At 38.1% G+C, this 19952-nt stretch overlaps 1 protein-coding gene and 1 pseudogene across 18 annotated transcripts in view; both read left to right on the top strand.

Moving 5' to 3' along the window:
* Positions 1–19952, top strand: part of ANO4 (anoctamin 4) — a 413407-nt gene that overhangs the window by 337847 nt on the left and 55608 nt on the right. The window lies entirely within an intron of this gene.
* On the top strand, positions 14658–15726 carry LOC134807592 (sorting nexin-5-like; annotated as a pseudogene).

A 19952-nucleotide genomic window follows, 5' to 3' on the forward strand; every position in this document is an offset into this window, starting at 1 on the left:
GTAGATGCATCACTCCTATCTCTGCCTCTGTCTTCACCTGGCATTTGCCCCGTGTCTCTGTGTCTTCACATGGCTATCTTCTTCTCAAGACGCTGGTCATATTGGATTAAGGGCCCAGCCTACTCCAGTTATGACCCCATCTTAACTAATTACATGTGCACTGACCCTACTTCCAAATAAGGTCACATTGTGAGGTACTGGGACCTTTTTTGAGGGGACACAGTTCAACCCATAGCAGAGTACCTGTTGAAGGCTGAGAGCTACTTATCACAGGCCACTTGTGCTACAACAGAACATGGCTTCACGCTGTAAGCAACAGAAAGCCAACTGGAGTTATAATCCGGGAAGGGACATCATCAATTGTATTTGGGAAATAACTCTGGCAACAGTGCAGGGAGAGGTGAGAGTGGAGGCCAACTGGTGGCAGGCAGGCCCCTTAGAAGGCATTCTAGTACTCAGTCAAAATATTACGCAGAACTTGGCTTCAGAAAAGATCCAATTTCCAGAATAAAAACCACACGTGTAAAATGTTTTCCTAGCTTTAGTTATTTATAATATGCAAAATTTGTGAACAACGTAAATGTCCAACAATAGAAGAACAGTTTGGTAAATTATAAGCAGCTATTATAAATTGCTCTTTCAAAGCATGTGATAATACAAAGCTTGTATTTAAATTTTTTTTTAAAGTAGGGTATAAAGTATACAAGTAAAACACGATTTTGAGTATATTAAATGTAAATGAAAACAGAAAGAAATGATGTCATAATATTAATGGTGGTTTGCTTTATGTGGTGGGATTGTGGGAAGATTTTTTTCAACTTTAAGTATAATTTATGTGCAATAAAATCCAGCAACTTTAAGTGAACAATTCAACAAATTAGGTCAAATATATATAGTCATGGAAGCATCACCATAATGACGATATATAAGAGAACTTTTTTTTTTTTTTTGAGACGGAGTCTCGCCCTGTCCCCCAGGCTGGAGTGCAGTGGCACAATCTCGGCTCATTGCAAGCTCTGCCTCCCGGCTTCACGCCATTCTCCTGCCTCAGCCTCTCGAGTAGCTGGGATTACAGGCGCCCGCCACCACGCCCAGCTAATTTTTTTGTATTTTTAGTAGAGACGGGGTTTCACTGTGTTAGCCAGAATGGTCTGGATCTCCTGACCTTGTGATCCGCCCGCCTCGGCCTCCCAAAGTGCTGGGATTACCGGCGTGAGCCACCATGCCCGGCCTAAGAGAACATTTTTATCCTCTCAAAAGTTTCCTCATGCCTCTGCAGTCAGTCCCTTGGCAACCTGAAACCTGCTTTTTACCACTGTAGTTTCAGCTGTTCTAGAATTTCATGCAAATTAAATTATTCAATATATGGCATTTTGTGTCTGGCTACTTTCACTTCAGTTAATGCTGTTGAGATTCATTTATGCTGTTGCATGTGTCAGTAGCTGGTTTCTTTTTAGTACAGAGTAGTATTCCAGAGCCTGGGTATGTCATAATTTGTTCGTCTACTTACCAGTTAATGAATATTTGGGTTCAGTATGGTTTTTAACTACTATAAATAAACCTAGAAACTATTGGCTCTTCTAGTTTTTTTTTTTTGTACATTTTCATAAAAGCCTTTGTAGCCATTCATCTTGGATGAATAATTAAAAGTGGCATTGCTGGATCATGTGATAAGTGAATGCCTAACTTAGTAAGAAATTGTTTCCCAAAGTGGCCATATCGTTTTGTAGTCAATATCAGCATGATATGAGAATTCCAGGTGTTCCACATTCTCACAAGCACTTGGAATTGTCAGTCTTTATAATTTTAGTCATTTTAGTGGGTATATAGTATTATCCCATTGCAGTTTTAATTTGCATTTCCCTAATGAGTAGCGATGTTGAACATCTTTTCATGAGCTTATTTGCAATCTGCACGTCTTACTTGGTGAAGTGTTTGCTCAGATCATTTGTCCATTTGTTATTGGGTTGTCTGTCTTATTTTTAAGTTAAAAGAGTACTTTTATATATTCTAGATAGAAATGCTTCATCTTACATGTGTTTGCAAATTTTTTTCCCTGTTTGAGTCTTGCATTTTTATTTTTTAATGGTGCCTTTTGAAAACCAAGAGTTTTTTCTTTTTATATAGTCTAATTTAAATTTTCTTCTGCACTCATTTTTTGTTTTATTTATGAAATCTTTGCCAAACTCAAAGTTTCTAAGATTTTCGTCTATATTGTCTTCTAAAAAGCTTATCGTTTTAGCTCATATGTTTAGGTTTATGACTTATTTCAAGTTGGTTTTTGTATATGGCATAACGTAAGGGGCAGATTTACTTCTTTCCATGTAGATATCCAGTTTTCCTAGTACCATTTGTCAAAAACATCGTTCTTTTCCTTTTTGAATTTTCTTGGTACATTTTGGTTGAAATCAATGGGCCATATATGTATGGGTCTGTTTTCAGAATTTTTATTATGTTTGATGTGTATGTGTACACATGGCAATAATCCACTGTCTTGATTATTATGGCATAATAACTGTTAAAATCATATTTTTCTTTTCAAAAATTGTTTTGCTGTTTTAGGTTCTTTGCATTTCCAAAAAAATTGTAGAATCAGCACTTAAATTTCTTCAAAAAAAGTGTTGATATTTTGATTGGGATTAAGTTGAATCAATGTCAGTTTGGAAAGATTGAGTGTCATTTAGCTTTTTGTTTATTTACATATTCTGTAATTTCTCTAAGCAATGTCTTATTATTTTCAATGTACAAGGCTTCCAGATATTTTGTTAAATTTATGCCTATATATTGGATTTTTTGAGTTTTTTACAAATAGTATTTTCCTGTAATTTCAATTGCCAGTTATTCATTGCTACTACATAGAAATACAATTAACTTTTGTATATTGACCATATATCTTGTGACTTACTAAACTCAGTTATTAGTGCTTCTAGCTTTTTTATAGATTCCTTAATATTTTCAACATAGATGATTAAGAAATTTATGAAATAAATAAGTTTTCTTTCTAATCTATATGAGTTTTATTTCTTTTTCTTGCCTTATACTGGTTAGGACCTCCAGAATAATGCTGGATACAAGTTATGTACTAGACATCCTTGCCTTATGCCCAGTCTTAGGGGAATGTGTTTAGTCTTTCACCATTAAGTATGATAGAAACCACAGGTTTTCATATATGTCTGTTATCAAGTTGAAGGACATTCCTTCTATTATTAGGAACTGAGGGTTTTAAAAATCATGAATGGGTATAGAACTTTGCCAAAAGCTTTTCCTGTATTAACTAAGACAATCCTGTTTCTTTCTTTCTTTTATTTTTTTATACTTCAAGTTCTGGGATACATGTGCGGAACGTGCAGGTTTCTTACATAGGTATACATGTGCCATGGTGGTTTGCTGCACCCTTCAAATCGTCATCTACATTAGGTATTTCTCCTAATGCTTTCCCTCCCCGATCCCCCTATCCCCCAACAGGCCCCAGTGTGTGATGGTCCCTGCCCTGTGTCCATGTGTTCTCATTGTTCAACTCCCACTTATGAGTGAGAACATGCAGTGTTTGGTTTTCTCTTCCTATGTTAGTTTGCTGAGAATGATGGTTTCCAGCTTCATCCATGTCCCTGCAAAGGACATGAACTCATTCTTTTTTATGGCTGCATAGTATTCCATGGTGTGTATGTGCCACATTTTCTTTATTCAGTCTATCATTGATGGGCATTTGGGTTGGTTCGAAGTCTTTGCTATTGTGAATAGTGCCACAATAAATATACGTGTGCATGTGTCTTTATAGTAGAATGATTTATAATCCTTTGGGTATATACTCAGTAATGGGATTGCTGGGTCAAATGGTATTTCTGGTTCTAGATCCTTGAGGAGTCACCACATTGGTTTCCACAATGATTGAACTAATTTACACTCCCACCAAAAGTGTAATTAGTGTAAAAGCGTTCCTATTTCTCCACATCCTCTCCAGCATCTGTTGTTTCCTGACTTTTTAATGATTGCCATTCTAACTGGCATGAGATGGTATCTCATTGTGGTTTTGATTTGCATTTCTCTAATGACCAGTGATGATGAGCTTTTTTTCATATGTTTGTTGCCTGTGTAAATGTCTTCTTTTGAGAAGTTTCTGTTCATATCTTTTGCCCACTTTTTATGGGGTTGTTTGTGTTTTCCTGTAAAGTTGTTTAAGTTGCTTGTAGATTCTGGATATTAGCTCTTTGTCAGATGGATAGATTGCAAAAATTTTCTCCCATTCTATAGGTTGCCTGTTCACTCTGATGATAGTTTCCATTGCTGTGCAGAAGCTCTTTAGTTTAATTAGATCCCATTTGTCTATTTTGGCTTTTGTTGTAATTGGTTTTGGTGTTGTAGTCATGAAGTCTTTGCCCATGCCTATGTCCTGAATGGTATTGCCTAGGTTTTCCTCTAGGATTTTTATGGTTTTAGGTTTTACATTTAATTTTTTAACCGATCTTGAATTAATTTTTGAATAAGGTGTAAGGAAGGGGTCCAATTTCAATTTTCTGCATACGGCTAGCCAGTTTTCCCAACACCATTTATTAAATAGGGAATCCTTTCCCCATTGCTGTTTTTGTCAGGTTTATCAAAGATTAGATGGTTGTAGAAATGTGGCATTATTTCTGAGGCCTCTGTTCTGTTCCATTGGTCTATATGTCTGTTTTGGTACCAGTACCATGCAGTTTTGGTTACTGTAGCCTTGTAGTATAGTTTGAAGTCAGGTAGCGTGATGCCTCCAGCTTTGTTCTTTTTGCTTAGGATTGTCTTGGCTATATGGGCTCTTTTTTGGTTCCATATGAAATTTAAAGTAGTGTTTTCTAATTCTGTGAAGAAAGTCAGTGGTAGCTTGATGTGGATAGCATTGAATCTATAAATTACTTGGGGAAGTATGGCCATTTTCACAATATTGATTCTTCCTATCCATAAGCATGGAATATTTTTCCATTTGTTTGTGTCCTCTCTCATTTCCTTGAGCAGTGGTTTGTAATTCTCCTTGAAGAGGCCCTTCACATCCCTTGTAAGTTGTATTCCTAGCTATTTTATTCTCTTTGTAGCAATTGTGAATGGGAGTTCATTCATGATTTGGCTCTCTGTTTATCTGTTCTTGGTGTATAAGAATGCTTGTGATTTTTGCACATTGATTTTGTATCCTGAGATTTTGCTAAAGTTGCTTACCAGCTTAAGGAGATTTGGGGCTGAGACGATGGGGTTTTATAAATATACAGTCATGTCATCTGCAAATAGAGACAATTCGACTTCCTCTTTTCCTATTTGAATACCCTTTATTTCTTTCTCTTGCCTGATTGCCCTGACCAGAACTTTCAATACTGTGTTGAATAGGAGTGGTGAGAGAGGGCATTCTTATTTGTGCTGGTTTTTGAAGGGAATGCTTCCAGCTTTTGCCCCTTCATATGATATTGGCTGTGGGTTTGTCATAAATAGCTCTTATTATATTGAGATACATTCCATCAATACCTAGTTTACTGAGAGTTTTTAGCATGAAGCGGTGTTGAATTTTATCGAAGGCCTTTTCTGTATCTATTGAGATAATCATGTGGCTTTTGTCATTGGTTCTGTTTTTGTGATGGATTATGTTTATTAATTTGCATATGTTGAACCAGCCTTGCATCCCAGGGATGAAGCCGACTTGATTGTGGTGGATAAGCTTTTTGATGTGCTGCTGGATTCAGTTTTCCAGTATTTCATTGAGGATTTTTGCATAGATGTTCATCAGTGATATTGGCCTGAAATTTTCTTTTTTTGTTGTGTCTCTGCTAGGTTTTGGTATCAGGATGATCTGGCCTCATAAAATGAGTTAGGGAGAAGTCCCTCATTTTCTGTTGTTTGGAATAGTTTCAGAAGGAATGGTACCATCTCCTCTTTTTACCTGTGGTAGAATTCAGCTGTGAATCCTTCTGGTCCTGGCCTTTGTTTGGTTGGTAGGCTATTAATTACTGCCTCAATTTCAGAACTTGTTATTGGGCTATTCAGGGGTTCGACTTCTTCCTTCTTCTTTTTCTTCTTCCTGGTTTAGCCTTGGGAGGGTGTATGTGTCCAGGAATTTATCCATTTCTTCTAGATTTTCTAGTTTATTTGTGTAGAGGTGTTTATAGTATTCTCTGATGGTAGATTGTATTTCTGTGGGATCAGTGGTTATATCCCCTTTATCATTTTTTATTGTGCCTATTTGATTCTTCTCTCTTGTCTTCTTTATTAATCTGGCTAGTGGTCTATGTATTTTTTTAATCTTTTTAAAAAAATAATTCTTGGATTATTTGATATTTTGAAGGGTTTTTCATGTCTGTCTCCTTCAGTTCTGCTCTGATCTTAGTCAGCCTTCTTGTCTTCTGCTAGCTTTTGAATGTGCTTTCTCTTGCTTCTCTAGTTCTTTTAATTGTGATGTTAGGATGTCAATTATAGATCTTTCCCGCTTTCTCCTGTGGGCATTTAGTGCTATAAATTTCCCTCCAAACACTGCTTCCGCAGTTTCCCAGAGATTCTGGTACATTGTGCCTTTGTTCTCGTTAGTTTCCAATAACTTATTTATTTCTGCCTTAATTTCGTTATTTACCCAGTAGTCATTCAGGAGCAGGTTGTTCAGTTTCCATGTAGTTGTGCAGCTCTGAGTGAATTTCTTAATCCTGAGTTCTAATTTGATTGCACTGTGGTCTGAAAGACTGTTTGTTATGATTTCCGTTCTTTTGCATTTGCTGAGGAGTGTTTTACTTCCAATTATGTGGTCAATTTTAGAATAAGTGCAATGTAGTGCTGAGAAGAATGTATATTCTGTTGATTTGCGGTGGGGAGTTCTGTAGATGTCTATTAGGTCCACTTGGTCCAGAGCAGAGTTCAAGTTCTGAATATCTTTGTTAATTTTGTGTCTCATTGATCTGTCCAATATTGACAGTGGGGTATTAAATCTCCCCTTATTATTGTGTGGGAGTCTAAGTCTTTTTGTAGGTCTCTAAGAACTTGCTTTATGAATCTGGGTGCTCCTGTATTGGGTGCATATATATTTAGGACAGTTAGCTCTTCTTGTTGCATTGATCCCTTTACCATTATGTAATGCGCTTCTCTGTCTTTTTTGACCTTTGTTGGTTTAGGTCTGTTTTATCAGAGACTATGATTGCAATCCTTGCTTTTTTTTTCTTTGCATTTGCTTGGTAAATATTCTCCATCCCTTTATTTTGAGCGCATGTATGTCTTTGCATGGAGATGGATCTCCTGAATACAGCACACAGATGGGTGGTCTTGACTCTTTATCCAGTTTGCCAACCTGTATCTTTTAATTGAGGCATTTAGCCCATTTACATTTAAGGCTAATATTGTTATGTGTGAGTTTGATTCTATCGTTAGGATGCTAGCTGGTTGTTTTGCCTGTTAGTTGAGGTAGTTTCTTCATAGCGTCAATAGTCTTGACAATTTGGTATGTTTTTGCAGTGGCTGGTCCCAGTTTTTCCTTTCCATATTTAGTGCTTCCTTTAGGAGCTCTTGTAAGGCCAGCCTGGTGGTGACAAAATCTCTCAGCATTTGCTTGTCTGTAAAGGATTTTATTTCTCCTACGCTTACGAAGCTTAGTTTGGCTGGATATGAAATTCAGGGTTGAAAATTCTTTTTTTTAAGAATGTTGAATATTGGCCCCCACTCTCTTCTGGCTTGTAGGGTTTCTGCAGAGAGATCTGCTGTTAGTCTGATGGCCTTCCCTTTGTGGGTAACCCAACCCTTTCTCTCTGGCTGCCCTTAACACTTTTTTTTTTCATTTTAACCTTGGTGAATCTGACAATTATGTGTCTTGGGGTTCTCTTCTCAGGAGTATCTTTGTAGTGTTCTCTGTATTTCCTGAATTTGAATGTTGGCCTGTCTTTGTAGGCTGGGGAAGTTCTCCTGGATAATATCCTGAAGAGTGTTTTCCAACTTGGTTCCATTCTCCCCATCACTTTCAGGTACACCAATCAAATGTAGGTTTGGTTTTTTCACATAGTCCCATATTTCTTGAAGGCTTTGTTTGTTCCTTTTCATTCTTTTTTCTCTAATCTTGTCTTCACACTTTATTTCATTAAGTTGATCTTCAGTCTCTGATATCCTTTCTTCTGCTTGATCGACTCGACTATTGATACTTGTATATGCTTCACAAAGTTCTCATGCTGTGTTTTTCAGCTCCATCAGGCCATTTATGTCCTCTAAACTGGTTATTCTAGTTAGCAATTCCTCTAACCTTTTTTCAAGGTTCTTAGCTTCCTTGCATTGGGTTAGAACATGCTCCTTTAGCTTGGAGGAGTTTGTTATTACCCACCTTCTGAAGCCTACTTCTGTCAATTCATCAAACTCATTCTCCATCCAGTTTTGTTCCCTTGCTGGCAAGGAGTTATGATCCTTTGGAGGAGAAGAGGCATTCTGGTTTTTGGAATTTTCAGCCTTTTTGTGCTGTTTTTTCCTCATCTTCGTGGATTTATCTACCTTTGGTCTTTGATGTTGGTGATCTTCACCTGGGGTTTTTGAGTGGACATCCTTTTTGTTGATGTTGATGCTGTTCCTTTCTGTTTGTTCGTTTTCCTTCTAGCAGCCAGACCCCTCTGCTGCAGGTCTGCTGGAGTTTGCTGGAGGTCTACTCCAGACCCTGTTTGCCTGGGTATCAGCGGTGGAGGCTGCAGAACAGCAAAGATTGCTGCCTATTTTTTCCTCTGGAAGCTTGACCCCAGAGGGGCACCCCCCAAATGCCAGCTGGAGCTCTCCTGTATGAGGTGTCTGTCGACACCTGCTGGGAGGTGTCTCCCAGTCAGGAGGCATGGGCATCAGGGACCCACTTGAGGAGGTAGTCTGTCCCTTAGCAGAGCTCGAGCACTGTGCTGGGAGATCTGCTGCTCTCTTCAGAGCTGGCAGGCAGGAACATTTAAGTCTGCTGAAGCTGCCCCGACAGCCACTGCTTCCCCCAGGTGCTCTGTCCCAGAGAGGTGGGAGTTTTATCTATAAGCCCCTGACTGGGGCTAATGCCTTTCTTTCAGGGATGCCCTGCCCAGGGAGGAGGAATCTAGAGAGGCAGTCTGGCTATAGTGGCTTTGCCAAGCTGCAGTGGGCTCCACCCAGTTCTAACTTCCTGGCGGCTTTGTTTACACTGTGAGGGGAAAATTACCTACTCAAGCCTCAGCAATGGTGGACACCCCTCCCCCCACCAAGCTTGAGCATCCCAGGTCAACTTCAGACTGCTATGCTGGCAGCAAGAATTTCAAGCCAGTGGCTCTTAGCTTGCTGGGCTCCGTAGGGGTGGGATCTGCTGAGCTAGACTGCTTGGCTCCCTGGCTTCAGCCCCCTTTCCAGGGGAGTGAACAGCTCTGTCTTGCTGGCATTCCAGGCACCACTGGGGTATGAAAAATAATTCCTACAACTAGCTTGGTGTCTGCCCAAAAGGCTGCCCAGCTTTGTGCTTGAAACCCAGGGCCCTGGTGGCACAGGCACCTGAGGGAATCTCCTGGTCTGCAGGTTATGAAGACTATGGGAAAAGCATAGTATCTGGGCCAGAGTGCACCATTCCTCACAGCACAGTCCCTCAGGGCTTCTCTTGGCTAGGGGAGGGAGTTCCCCGACCCCTTGTGCTTCCTGGGTGAGACAGTGTCCTAGCCTGCTTTGGCTTGCCCTCCGTGGGCTGTACCCACTGTCTAACCACTTCATTTGGAAATGCAGAAATCACCCACCTTTTGCACTGATCCCACAGACTGAAGCTGTTCCTATTCGGCCATCTTCTGTTCTCAATCCTGTTTCTTAAAAGCTGGACAATATATTAATTAAATTGATTCATTATGAAATAATAGGATGATCTTGCATTCCAAGGATCCCACTTCATCATAATATATTACCTTTTATGAGTGTTGCAATATTTGATTTGCTAAAATACTTTCAGGATTTTTCCATCTATCTTCATGAGGGTTATTGGCCTGTAACTTTTTACTTCTAGTGTCTTTTTGTTATTGAGGTGATGTTGGCCTCATAAAGTGAGTTAGGAAATGTACTTTCTTCTAGAAAGTAGAAATGGTGTTATTTCCATCTTGAATGTTTGGTAAATTGTACCAGTGATGCCACCTGGGCCTGGAGTTTTCTTTGCAGGAAGGCTTTTAATGCAATCTTAGTCTTTTAATGGATGGAAGGTTGTCCAGGTTATCTTTTTTTTTTTTTTTTTTTTTTTTGCCTTTGAAAGAGTCAATTTATGAATTTATTGGCATAAATTTGTTTATAATATTCTCTTATCTTCTTTCTAATTCCTATAGGATGTGTTATGATATCATATTGGTCATTCCTGAAATTGGTAATTAATGTCTTCTCTTTTCCTGTTCATTCTGTCTAAAAGTTTATCAGTTCTATTGATCTTTTAAAGAACCAGCTTTTGGTTTTAATGATGTTTTTCTATTGTTTTTATGTTTCATTTTTCATTGATTTTTGCTGTTATCTTTCATTTTGTTCCTCATGCTTGCTTTGCATTTAATTGCTCCTTTTTCTAATTTCTTAAGGTAAATGCTTAATTATTTATGTGAGGTCTTTCTCATTTTCAAATATGAGTTTAATGCTATAAATTTCCTCTAAGCACTGCTTAGCTATATCCCCCAAATTGTGTTTTTATTTTTAATCAGTCCAAAATATTTTCTAATTTCCTTTGTGAGTTCTTCTGTGATCTGTGAGTTACTATGTAGAAGCGTATTGTTTAATTACCAAATGCTTGGGAGATTTTCTAAATTTCCGCTTGCTGTTAGTTTCTAACTTCATTCAAAGGACATAGTTTGTGTGGTTTCAGTTCTTTTAAATTTTCTGAGAAATGTTTTATGACCCACAGTATGATATCTTGGAAAATGTTCCAAGCACATTTGAAAAGACTAGTAGTTCCCCACATGGACACGCAGAGGGGAACATCACACACCAGGGACTGTTGAGGGGTGGGAGGCTAGGGAAGGGATAGCATTAGGAGAAATGCCTAATGTACATGATGGGTTATTGGGTGCAACAAACCACCATGGCACATGTATACCTGTGTAACAAACCTGCACATTCTGCACATGTATCCCAGAACTTAAAGTATAATAATAATAATAATAATAATAATAATAATAAAAGATTAGTAGTTCCCCCTTTTCCACAGTTTTGCTTTCCACAGTTTCAGTGACCCACTATCAACAACGGTCCAAAAATATTAAATGGAAAATTCCAGAAATAAACAATTCATAAGTTTTAAGTTGTGCACAAATCTGAGTAGCATGATGAAATCTCACATTGTCCTGCTCCCTCCCACATGAGATGTGAATCATTCCTTGTTTGGCATATCTACACCGTTCACACTACCTGCCCATTAGTCATTTCGTAGCCGTCTTGGTTATCAGATACTGCCACTGTATCACAGTACTTGTATTCAAGTAACCCTTATTTTACTTAATTATGTCATCGAAGTGCAAGAGTAGTGATGCTGGCAATTTGGGTATGCCAAAGAGAAGCTGTAAAGTGCTTTGTTTAAGTGAAAAGGTGAAAGTTCTCAACTTAATAAGTAAAGAAGAAAAGAAAAAATCTTACACTGAAGTTGCTAAGATATACAACTGTAAGATATATTCTTACAGTTGGTAAGAATCTTCTATGCATGAAATTGTGAAGAAGGAAACAGAAATTTGTGCAATATATATATATAAGGTTCATTAGTATCTGTGGTTTCAGGCATCTACTGAGGGTCTTGGAATGTATTACCTGTGGATAAAAGGGGACTAGTGTATATTCTGCTGTTGTTAATTATAGTGTTATCTAAATTTCATTGATTATTAAGAGAGAAGACCCAAATAAATAAAATCAGATATGAAAAAGGAGACATTACAACTGATACCACAGAAATTCAAATAATTATTAGAGGATACTATGAGCAACTATATGCCAATAAATTGGAAAATCTAGAAGAAATGCACAAATTCTCAGACTCATACAACTTACCAAGATTGAACCATGAGGAATTCCAAAATCTGAACAGACCAATAATGAGTAACAAGATAGAAGCCATACTGAAAAGTCTCTCAGTAAAGAAAAGCCCAGGACCCAATTGCTTCACTGCTGAATTCTACCAAACATTTAAAGAAGATCTAATAGCAATCCTACTTGAACTGTTCTAAAAAATGGAAGAGGAGGGAATATTTCCAAACTCATTCTATGAGTCCAGTATTACCCTGATACCAAAACCAGACAAAGACACATCAAAAAAAGGAAAACTACAGGCCAATATCTTTGATTAATATTGAATCAAAAATCCTCAACAAAATATTGGCAATCAAAATTCAACAATACATTAAAAAGATCATTCATTATAACCAGGTGGGATTTATCCCAGAGATGCAAGGATGGTTCAACATATGCAAGTCAACCAGTGTGATACATCATATCAACAGAATGAAGGATGAAAACCATATGATCATTTCAATTGATGACAAAGAAAGCATTTGATAAAGTTCAACATTTATTCATGATAAAAACCCTCAAAAACCTGGGTGTAGAAGGAGAATACTTTAACATAATAAAAGCCACATATGACAGACCAACAGCTAGTATCATACTGAGTGGGGAAAAGTGAAAACACTTCCTCTAAAATCTGGAGCATAATAAGGATGTCCGCCTTCACCACTGTTATTCAACATAGTACTGGAAGTCCTAGCTAGAGCAATCAAATATGAGAAAGAAATAAATGGCACCCAAATTGGAAAGGAAGATATCAAATTATCCTTGTTTACAGATGATATGATTTTATATTTGGAAAAAACCTAAAGACTCCACCAAAAATCTATTAGAGCTGATACATTCAGTGAAGTTGCAGGATACAAAGTCAACATACAAAAATCAGTAGCATTTCTATATGCCAGCAGTGAACAATCTGAAAAAGAAATCAAGAAAGTAATCCCATTTACAATAGCTACAAATACAATCAAAGAACTAGGAATTAACCAAAGAAGCAAAAGATCTCCACAATGAAAACTATAGAACACTGACGAAAGAAATGGAAGAGGCTTTTTCTAGAGATGCCCTGCTGGGAGAGTATCCATGGCTTCGCATCCCCATCGTGGCCCTGCGGTCGGTGGCCTCCTCCTGGAGCACAGCAAGGTCAGGTGGCACCTGCTTGAGTCCTGCGTTGCCATGGCCACAGTTCCTGAGTTGCTGCAGCAGCAGGAGGAGGACCACAGGAAGCTGAGATCTGTATCTGTGGACCTGAATGTTGATCCCTCACTTCAGATTGACATACGTGATGCGCTCAGTGAGAGAGATAAGGTCAAATTTACAGTGCACACAAAGACCACACTGCCCACATTTCAGAGTCCAGAGTTTTCTGTTACAAGGCAACATGAGGACTTTGTGTGACTACATGACACTCTTCATGTACCCTAGAACTTAAAGTATAACAAAAAAAAAAAAAGAACAGACCATGCTGGGCTTATTGTGAGTGTTTTAGAAAATCAAATAAGCTAGTTCTTTCTGCCTTGCTATTCATTTAGTTTAAAGAGACTTATATCCACTTTTTATAATGGATTGTGAAAATTTTGATTTCATCTACCTACTAGAGTATTTGCTAACTATTGGGTGAGTGGAAAATATGTGAAGGAATAGTGTTACAGCTTTGAGGTAATGCATACAGGCTTACATTATTTATGTTGTAAAGTGGTATAAACAGTGTAATGACTTTAGTCTTATTTACCTTTAGGTTTGGTTTTTCTCTGGTATGTTCTTTCCAATGTCAGTAGAATTGATTTCTAGGAAACATTAGTATTGGTAATAGTATGTGATAAGATTTCTCAAAAGTGCTGAAGGAGGCCATGCCTGTAATCCTAACACTTTGGGAAGCTGAGGTGGATGGATTACTGAGCTCAAGATTTCAAGACCTGCCTAGGCAACATGATGAGACCTTGTCTCTACTAAAAATATAAGAAATTAGCTGAGCGTGGTGGCACATACCTGTGGTCCCAGCTACTGGGGAGGCTGAGGCATGAGAATCACTTGAACCTGGGAGGTAGAAATTGCAGTGAGCCGAGGTTGCACCACTTCACTCCAGCCTGGGTGACAGAGTGAGACTCTGTCTCCCAAAAACAAAAAAAGTGCTCAAGGAGGCAGTTTTCAGCCCTTGATTGTTAATTCTTGGCTGCAGGAACAGAGGCTTAGCTGATTTTAAAGGAGATTTCCATGCATTTTGTCCTGCCATGCAGACTGAAGAATCTGTCCAAATGACAATTTCTTAATAATTGAACAAAATTAGTACTGAAGCTTATATTTAGATATGTTCTGTTCATTCAAAATCAGAGTCCTTGATTATCCTTTGGGATTAGGAAAAAAATCCTTTGGAATACTGGAGACTTCATAATCTTGATGGCTAATCATTGGTGTTTAGCATTTGTTGTACTAGTTTTAGGCCAACATTGAAGCAGTATAGACACTGTTGTGCTCTGAACGATTGTCTGTAATGGATAAAGTGGGCAAATGATTGCCATCAAAGTGAATACAGGAAGATACCTCCTTTTAAATGGCCAGAAGAAATAAGGAAGGTTAAGAAAAAACAGGAGTTGACTTTTAAATAGCCCCATAGGAGTGGAGTGGTTGTCTCCTGTGGACCAGCAAGAGTAGAACGAGGCACCAACTAGAAAACATCGCTTCTGGGACAAGAGGCTCATGAGTTCCTGCCTCTGCTGCAGATTCCGCCTGCTCCTACGAAGGCTGACTTCAATGGTCCTTGAGAGAAGATGCAGAAACTGGGAGAAGGTAAAGGGTCTTTGACCAAAGAAGAATTTGCCAAGATGAAATAAGAACTGGAAGCTGAGTATCTCGCTGTTTTTAAGAAGACTGTGTCCTCCCATGAAGCCTTTCTTTAGTGGCTTTCTTCTCACCCTGTTCTCGGTAAAGATCACAACTTTCATGTTTTCCTGGAATATGATCAGAATCTAAGTGTTAGGTGGAAAAATACTAAAGAGATGTTTGGTGGCTTCTTCAAAAGTGTGGTGAAAGTGCTGATGCAGTCCTTTTTACTGGAGTTAAGGAGGTAGATGACTTCTTTGAGCAAGAGAATGACTTTGTTATTAACTATTAGAGTAGGATCAAAGATTCTTGTGTGAAAGCTGACAAAATGACCAGATCTCATAAAAATGTTGCCGATGACTATATTCACACTGCAGCCTGCTTACATAGCCTGGCTTTAGAAGAGCCCACAGTCATCAAAAAGTATCTATTGAAGGTTGCTGAGCTATTTGAAAAACTTAGGAAAGTAGAGGATTGAATCTCATCAGATGAAGATTTAAAGCTAACAGAGCTCTTCCGATACTACATGCTCAACATCGAAGCTGCTAAGGATCTCTTACACAGATGCACCAAAGCCCTCATTGACTATGAAAAATCAAACAAAGCTCTGGATAAGGCCCAGTTTAAAGAGCAAAGATGTCAAGTTGGCTAAGGTACACTAGGAGGAGTGCTGCCAGAAATTTGAATAGCTTTCCAAATCTGCAAAGGAAGAACTGATAAATTTCAAACGGAAGAAAGTGGCAGCATTTAGAAAGAATCTAGTTGAAATGTCTGAACTGGAAATAAAACATGCGAGGAACAGTGTCTCCCTTTTGCAGAGCTGTATTGACTTGTTCAAGAATAACTGATATGCCTTCACTCTGAAGAAAAGAAATGAATGTGAAAGAAAGCCAAGCATCACTTGCACTTGTTATGCCCAGACCGTTAGTTCCCCAAAGAAGACCACCAGAGTCCAGAGTCAAAGCCAAGCGGCAAGGATCTTTACTACAAGTTCGAACCTGGTCCCTCCATTCCACAGCATACAAGAGGGCCCTGAACAAGGCGAGTGTTTGCTTTTTATAGCCTGAAAGTTACAGGGGAACAAAGGAATTCTTTTGGTTCCCGCTCTTTGAATGGCTGTCCCTTTATCGGAGACTTTCCTGGTGGTGTTTGTACTGGGCTCAGGAAGTTTGGGAGATATATGGCGATATGTGGTGGGATGGGAGGATGGGATGTGTTTGTACTGGGCTTGTTTGTTTTGAGCCCGGGGCTGAGGAATGTGCCCCGCTCCTTTCACACTTAAATCATTACCAGCGGAAGATTTATTGTCTTCAACTTTAGTTTAAAATTATGTGAATAAATATTTTGATTTCTACAAATCTTAACATTTAACCATGTTGGTTTAAAAATATTATTGCTTGCTACTTGGACATAACTAATTTTTCCTTGTGCATTTAATACCTCTGGGAATAATCTAAATACTGAGTTCCTCTGTAGTATGTCTTTAGTTACTAAGAAAGGATGTAGGAGACATATGCCTTCTGGAAACAAGTAGAAGCAATCATCTGGCCCATGTCCTACAAACCCATGAATGTCAGGGAGGTGCCAGTTACAGCAGGTGATTCAGCAACTTGAGGCAGGTAACAGACCTTCCATTCCTCACTGAAGGTGGGGTTTGTGTTTTTGTTTTGCCCCCTGTTACTCCCCTGGTAGTCATCTGGTGTTTGTACTATAACAACAGCAAGAAAATCTCATTTGTCTTTATGTACTCTTTGCACCTCCTTTTTTTAAATCGAGATATAAATATTTGAGGGGAGAAAAGTATCTACGGGTATATATGGAAACTGATAATGTGGTCTACTTTATAAGATGGCCAGATCTACATAAGGAAAAGTATGAGCTCCTTCCATAGTGTCTGTGGGAGGTGATGGGGGGAGAGGGGACGGTGTATGTCTTTGGCGTTTTTTTTTTATAAAGTATATAATAAAATAATCACGCTACTAAAAAAAAGAAATTGAAGAGGACACAAAAAATGGAAAAATAGTCCATGTTCATAGAGTGGAAGAAGCAATATTGTTAAGATGCCCACACTACCCAAAGCAATCTACAGATTCAATGCAATCCCTATAAAAATACCAATTATGTGCTTCACAGAAATAGAAAAAATAATCCTAAAATTTATGTGGAATCACAAAAGACTCAGAATAGCCAAAGTTATACTGAGCAAAAACAACAAAACTGGAGGAATCACATTACCTGACCTCAAATTATACTGTAGATCTATAGTAACCAAAAAGGCCAAGTACTAACATAAAAAACAGACATATAGACCAATGGGATAGAATAGAGAGCCCCAAAACAAATCCACACACTTACAGTGAACTCATTTTTGACAAAGTTGCCAAGAATATACATTGGGGAAAAGTCTTTTCAATAAATGGTGCTAGGAAAGCTGGATATCCATATGCAGAATAATGAAACTAGACCCTTATCTTTCCGCATATACAAAAATTCAAATCAAAATGGATTAAAGACTTGAATATAAAACCTCGAACTATGAAACTACTAAAAAAAAGCATTGGGGAATTCTTCAAGACATGAGACTGGGCAGAGATTTCTTGAGTAATACCCTACAAGAACAGTCAATCAAAGCAAAAACAGACAAATGGGATCACATCAAGTTAAAAAGCTTCTACACAGCAAAGGAAACATCATGAAGAGACAACCCACAGAACCCACAGAAATGGGAGAAAATATTTGTAAACTATCCGTCTGACAAGGGATTAATAACCAGAATATATAAGCAGCTCAAACTACTTTGTAGGAAAAAGACCTAATAATACTGTTTAAAAATAGCCAAAAATTTGAATAGACATTTCTCAAAAGAAGACCTACAAGTGGCCAACAGGCATATGAAAAGGTGCTCAATATCATTGCTCATCATAGGAATACAACTCAAAACTACAATGAGATATCATCTCTCCACAGTTAAAATGGTTTTTATCCAAAAGTCTGGCAACAACAAATTCTGGCAGGGATGTGGAGAAGAGGGAACATTTCTACACTGTTGGTGGGGATATAAATTAGTACAACCACTATGAAGAAAAGTTTCGAGGTTCCTCACAGACAAAAATAGTGCTACTGTATGATCCAGCAATCTCATTATCAGGTATATATTCAAAAGAAAGGAAATCAATATATTGAAGAGATATCTGCACTCCTATGCTTGCTCTAGCACTGTTCACAATAGCCAAGATTTGGAGGCAACCTAAGTGTCCATCAGCAGATGTATAAATAAAGAAAATGTGGCACTTATACACAATGAAGTACTAGTCAGCCGTTAAAAAAAAAGAGAATGACATCCTGTCATTTACAACAACATGGAGGGAACTGGAAGTCATTATGTTAAGCGACATAAGCCAGGCACAGAAAGACAAAGTTCACATGTTGTTCTCACTTATTTGTGAGATCCAAAAGTGAAAACAATTGAACTCATGGAGGTAGAGAATAGAAAGATGGTTACCAGAGGCTGGGAAAGATAGTGTGGTTGGGGGTGGAGGGCTGAAGAGGAGGGGGGATGGTTAATGAGTACAAAAAGAGATAGAATGAATAAGACGTAGTACTTGACAGCACAACATGGGGACTATAGTCAATAATAATTTAATTGTACTTTTTAAAATAACTAAAATAATATAACTGGATTGTTTGTAACACAAAGGATAAATGCTTGAGGGGATAGATACTCGATTTTCCATGATGTGATTATAATGCATTGCATGCCTGTAGCAGAATATCTCATGTACCCCATAAATATATACACCTACTAAGTACCCACAAAAATTACAAATAAAAAAATTAAATTAAAAAAGGTACAGCATTTTAACCCTTCCTTGGAACCTAAGCTATGCATCTGAAAGGGAAGTTTTTAACTGTATAAGTCTGTCTAAATGCCTTAGTAACGTGATGAATTATAGTAACTCAGTGTTTTTTCCTCCCTATTTGCAGAATGTTAACCATTGCTATGTTTTCCAGAAAAACTCTATATTAGTTAGGATGAGTAAAGTTAGCTGCTATAATACACAAACATCACAACCTGGTGTTTGATAGAGCCCAGTCAGATGTTCCTGGTTGGCAGATGGTTTTCCTTATGATCTTTCATATGGGTGGATGAGTTCCTTCCATCTTGTGGCTGCATCCCCTTCTGGATCTTCAGCATTCTCTCTCTTCATTCAGCTAAAGTATAAAGAGAGCACAGGGAAGATATACCTACTTCTTAACTCTTTGTCCGAAAATGACATATATCACTTCTTACTTTCTATTAGCCTAAACTTGGTTTGTGGACACATCTGAGATAAAGGCTGCAAAAATATAACCAAACTATGCCTAGGAGGATAAGAAATCATTTTGGTAAATGCACAGCAGCCGGCCAAAAATTTATTTGAAATTGATAATAATTGTTCTATTTAAGAAAATGCCATAAAAACCCTAGAAGAAAACCTAGGCAACATCATTCAGGTCATAGGCATGGGCAAAGACTTCATGACTAAAACACCAAAAGCAATGGCAACAAAAGCCAAAATTGACAAATGGGATCTAATTAAACTAAAGAGCTTCTGCACAGCAAAAGAAACTAACATCAGAGTGAACAGGCAACCTACAGAATGGGAGAAAATTTTTGCAATCTACCCATCTGACAAAGGGCTAATATCCAGAATCTACAAAGAATTTAAACAAACTTACAAGGGAAAAAAAACATCAAAAAGTGGGCAAAGGATATGAATAGACACTCTCAAAAGAAGACATTTATGCAGCCAACAGACACATGAAGAAATGCTCATCATCACTGGCCATCAGAGGAATGCAAATCAAAACCACAATGAGATATCATCTTGCACCAGTTAGAATGGTGATCATTAAAAAGTCAGGAAACAACAGATGCTGGAGAGGATGTGGAGAAATAGGAACGCTTTTACACTGTTCATGGGAGTGTAAACTATTTCAACCATTGTAGAAGACAGTGTGGCAATTCCTCAAGGATCTAGAACTGGAAATACCATTTGACCCAGCAATCCCATTACTGGGTCAAATCCTATGTACCCAAAGGATTATAAATCATGCTACTGTAAAGACACATGCACACATGTTTATTGCGGCACTATTCACAATAGCAAAGACTTGGA

The sequence above is a fragment of the Pan troglodytes genome, chromosome 10 (assembly GCF_028858775.2).
Source record: "Pan troglodytes isolate AG18354 chromosome 10, NHGRI_mPanTro3-v2.0_pri, whole genome shotgun sequence".
Classification (NCBI taxonomy): Eukaryota; Metazoa; Chordata; class Mammalia; order Primates; family Hominidae; genus Pan; species Pan troglodytes.